The following is a 5,538-nucleotide window of genomic DNA, read 5'->3' as shown; positions in this document are numbered from 1 at the left end:
TTTTAAGCTATTATTCATGAAATAATCTGTCATAGGGAACCCGAAAGGGGCGTTGTGGGGTGCTAACACCTTCCCCGCACGTAACCGACTCCCTTACCCAACTCTGGTTGTAATGGCCTAAGTTGATTTGCGAAATCAATTGCCTTAACTCTTTTTCCAATGTTTTGAGTAAAACATTGGTGGCGACTCCAAGAACCCTTTTTGCGAAAACTACTAATCCATGGAGGGTCCCGCTTGGGATTAACATGGATTGGTGAATCATTTAATAAAATTGTTAGTTCGATAAGGTCTCAGTTTGAGAATAAGTCGTTCTAACAATCCATCATTTTTCCAAAACTCTTAAAAAGAGTCCGACCATCGTCGCGAATGCCAAGGTCCGTTTCGGCGGGTGGCGACAGATGGCGACTTCACTGGGGAAGCCTCGAGAGTCAGTCCCATTTAGTGATGGATTCTTTTCAAAATAATAGTTTAAAATTACTTCATTACCCCTTACTTGTATGATAACATGTTTTATCTATTTGGATTTAATAACTGTTGTATGTTTAAATTTCCGCAATTGTTTGAAATATAAACTGCACACAAACCTTTGCACACAACAGTTCCCTCTATACCCGGGGGCATGAGTGGTAATCCATAGGGAGTGGATGTTAGTACGGCCGGTTGTCGAATGGGTCTATAGGTGCCCGCAGACCGTTGTCGGAAAACATCACTCAAGGTGATAACCATGAACTCAAGTCCGACAGTGCGTTGGAACTTTCCATCGGCTTACGACGAGAGGAATTGGGTCCCTATAATGGGGGCACCTTGGGGGCCTCAGACCAGTGAGAACAGTTAGAACCACCTTGAATATGCACTTTTCTGCAGGATACCCCTACCTCGTGATTCGCTCGTGACTGTTCGTGGATGAGTGAATTGTTTGTGCATTGATTATGTGAAATTGTTTGAGCATACATTGCATTTCTTTAAACATACAACATCCCTTTTTTAAAAAAATAAGAATAAATAGAAATAAGAATCTTCCATTACATGGTGTTAACATCTACCTTCATCACATTCATATAGGTAGTTTCCATTTTCACCCAAAAAAATAAAAAAATATATATATACAAAACAAAATACCCAAAAGAAAAATATCCAAAAAAGATATTTATCCAAACCAAGCAATATCATGCATCATCTTAGGAACATCCCGAAAACATGATAATGCTTAGTTGAATAAACACAATGCATGCATATTCATCGCCATCATCTCATATCATGCATTCTTATCAAAGATCATGGAGGGATCTAGGTTTTCATTTCATACATCCCTCCTAATAAATCATTAATAAACATTAATAAAAAGAAAGAATTAAATCGATGCGTATGTTCAAAGAATGGATCGCACGCTGTTCGTTATCAAGTGTAAGCCAACAACTGCGCCAAGCGAACACACGTCAACTCCGTTGTTGGTAATCAAGACGAACAAAGGGGAAGGTCCAACACCGTTAAGGATCACTGCTCCAAGACCTTTTCCCTACGAATCGAATAAGGCTGTGCCATGGATATACGACATCCATTCTTCTGCCGACAGCGATATCTCTAACATCGCTGGACTTGGGGGCATGACTAGGAGTGGCAGGATCTACACTCCCGAAGATCTTCATGATAAAGCTCCCAAGAATAAAGGAAAAGAAAAGGAGAAAACCGAGGAAAATAAAGAATCCGAGGAGGAGACAGACGAGCTGTTAAAGTATATCCGACAGAGCGAGTACTCCATCATGGATCAACTTCATAAGACGCCAGCAAAGATTTCTCTGTTGTCGTTGATCCTATGCTCCGAACCGCATCGGCAAGCTCTGTTGAAAGTCTTGAACGAGGCATACGTGTCGCACACTATCTCCCAAGACAAGTTTGAGGGGATTGTTAGTCACATCACGGCTAATGATCACCTCACTTTCACCGATGAAGAAATCCCCGCTGGGGGACCAAATCATAACAAGCCCTTGCACATCTCTGTAAAGTGCAAGGAGTACCACATCGCTAAAGTCTTGGTGGATAACGGATCTTCCTTGAATGTGATGCCAAAAAGAACGTTCGATCAAAAGGCAATCAAGGAAATCCAAATGCGCCCGAGCAACATGATCGTTCGAGCTTTCGACGGTTCTAAAAGAGAAGTGGTGGGAGAAGTCAATCTTCCAATCCAAATTGGACCCACCATCTTCAACGTCGAATTTCAAGTGATGGACATTACTCCCGCATACAGCTGTCTCCTCGGCCGACCTTGGATTCATGATGCAAAAGCTGTTCCTTCTACGCCCCACCAGAAAGTCAAATTCATTGTGGGTGACAAGCTGGTGACTGTACAAGCTGAAGACGATATACTCATCAGTAAGCCATCCACCATACCTTACGTGGATGCAGCGGAGGAAGCTCTAGAAACCGCCTTCCAAGCATTGGAAATTTCCAATGTTGAAACGTTTCCCCGAGAAATGAAGAAGGTAGCCTACATGCTCACCAAGAACGGATACTTGCCTGGACAAGGACTTGGCAAGGATTCCCAAGGAATTCCCGAACTACCCATTATCAAGGATAATCTGGGGAAACAAGGGTTAGGATACAACCCTAATAAAGATCAAAGGACGAAGAGGAACCAAGATCCTTCTCAACGTTCTTTAAGCCAGATCTTTAGGAAGGCCGGTTCACAAGCGTTAAGGCCGGTCGTCGTCATCAAGTGTTCTTCTCCTTCCGATAGGGATGTATAGACCTGATGACTATTAGAGATTACTCCTCGGGGACAGCCCGACCCCCGAGCCTCGATAGGGCACATGTTTCCACTATGATTATAATAAAATCATTCTTTATTATTTCTTATTGCTTCTCTTCTCGCTTGCAATAAATCTCTAGACCACATTATTTTAACCCTGTTTGAATAAGCATGAATGAGGTTAAAATTGTCTTAAATAAACCCGCATCATTTTTATGTGGAAGTGTGTGACAACTTGGAGCACCTTCCCTTGGCCTCGACAAGTGCCATCATGGATAAAAAGAAATCCTTTAAAATAAAAGAAGCTCGGCAGGAAACCCAAAAAGGGGGCTGCGCAAAAATAAGAGCAAAAGACCCGCTAGGAATCCCACAAAAGGGTGACCTAGGCAAAAATTAGGGTTGCAAAAAATAAACAAAAATAAAGGTCCGCTAAGACGCCACAAAGGGGTGTTTTAGGCAAAAATAAGGACAATCAAAAAAGCAAAAGAAACCCATGATGGTACCATGAACCGAATTCAAAAAGAAAGGTTCAAGGGAAGCTATCTAAGTTGTCAAAATCACAACGTCAATAACAAGATTTTCTTAACTTCATAAGTGTTTAATCAAACAAGCCTAAACACATAAGCCTACCTTGGCCAGCCATTCTTACAAAAACCATTTTTCAAAATAAAAATAAATCCCCTCTAAAACACAAACTTTCGAACAAAAATATCTTTCCTTTCTTTTCTCTCTTGTCCCAAACGATTTTAGGATAATCTAGTGGAAACATGGAGATATAGTGGTCAATAGGAGGGTTGACACGTCTTCTAAAGGAAGGGGAGGATCATTGGGTTGATGACGCCCATCTCAATATAACACGCATCATTCCTCGGTTACAGAAATCGGCAACGCACAGCCCGTCTAGAGGAATGGCAAGATCCAAACAAAGAAACGCATCGGTTAATTCTTTTGAAAAAATAAATCAAATAGAATTAGGTGCATCATACCGCATACATGCATACAGATGATAGGTGTACTGGAAGATCACTTATTCTCTGTTTATTGAAAAAACAAACAAAAAAACAAAAAACAAAAAAACAAAAAAACAAAAAAATAAACTTCAGAAAAAACAATGCGCCCGTACCATGTTCAGTACGCCTGTACTAAAATTAGGGTTACGAACAAATTTTCAACTCAATACGGGCGTACTGAAATGAATACGGTCGTATTGGCCATAAAGAAATTTTCAAAGACCTCTTCATGAGGCAATTGCATAAAATAGAAAAATAGGAAAAATTGCTTGTGTATGGCAACGGTCAACAGAAAAAGCCAAAAAACGACAAAAAAGGCAAAAATACAGAAAAAGTCAAAATTCGACAAAAAAGGCAAAGATCCCACATCATACAGAATAACTGAGCCTGGAGAGGCTTGCCGAAATAATACTCGTACAGAATAATTGAGCCTGGAGAGGCTTGCCGAAATAATACTCGTACAGAATAATTGAGCCTGGAGAGGCTTGCCGAAATAATACTCGTACAGAATAACTGAGCCTGGAGAGGCTTGCCGAAATAATACTCATACAAAATAACTGAGCCTGGAGAGGCTTGCCGAAATAATACTCATACAAAATAACTGAGCCTGGAGAGGCTTGCCGAAATAATACTCCCCAAGAGACATCTCAACTTGCACTCTTGGGCTGAACAGAAAATCCAAAAATTATACAGAATAATTGAGCCTGGAGAGGCTTGCCGAAATAATACTCTCTCAGAATAATTGAGCCTGGAGAGGCTTGCCGAAACAATACTCCCTCTTAGAATAATTGAGCCTGGAGAGGCTCGCCGAAATAATACTCCCCAGAGAAACCTCAGCTTAAGCTCATGGAACAAATCCCCAGCGAGAGCTATCAAAGCAAGATCGTCAAAATCCCCAATGGAAGCGCGATCATCCAAGCAAAATATTCAGTCAAAGGACTTGAAACTTCCTCAGTGGAATATAGCTCTCTGACTCAAGCGCTGAGTGAGGCTAAGCCTGCAGAGGCTTCCTAAATAATACTCTGGGATACATAAGATCCCCAAATCCCCAGTCGCCTACTCAAGAGGCACCCCTACAAAAGGAGAAAAATAAAAAATATATCAATAAATATTCCCCAAGCGGAATTCGGCATCCAGCCAAACACCGAACATCAAGATGATTTGCCTAACAGAAGAGGCCAGTCAAGAATTGAATGACAGAATCCCCCAGCGGATAACAGCCTACACAGAGGCTACAAAAATCAGAAAATCAAAAGAGTCACCCGAATAAGGATAACTGGGATACTCCACCAACGTCGAAAGGACGTCAGCCAATCATAAGGCATCGCTCACCTCAGGAAGAGCATCTTTGTGTCTACATCCCCACGGGATCAGAAATTCCCCAGCGGGCACCAACTACGCAATGGAAAGTTGGGGCACAAGAACCTATGAGTAACTGCACATCCCCTAGACGGATCCCTGCGTTATCCAGCCCTCAGCGGCACAAAAATCAAAAAACAACCGTCGAAGCAGCATCGTGGACTGTGGAGACAAAATCATCACAACAGAATCCCCCAGTGGATAACAGCCTACACAGAGGCAATAAAACCAGAAAATCAAAAAGAGTCACCCGAATAAGGACAACCGGGATACTCCACTTACGTCAAAAGGACGTCAGCCAAACATAAGGCATCGCTCAACTCAGAGAGAGAGCATCTGTGTCTACACCCCAAGGAGTCAGAAATTCCCCATGGGTACCAACTAAGCAATGCAAGTTGGGGCACAAAAACCTATGAATGACTG

The sequence above is a fragment of the Cajanus cajan genome, chromosome 8 (assembly GCF_000230855.2).
Source record: "Cajanus cajan strain Asha chromosome 8, NIPB_CcT2T_4, whole genome shotgun sequence".
In the NCBI taxonomy this organism is placed as follows: Eukaryota; Viridiplantae; Streptophyta; class Magnoliopsida; order Fabales; family Fabaceae; genus Cajanus; species Cajanus cajan.
The sequence above is the reverse complement of the archived record's forward strand: the minus strand, read 5'-3'. Positions refer to the sequence as shown.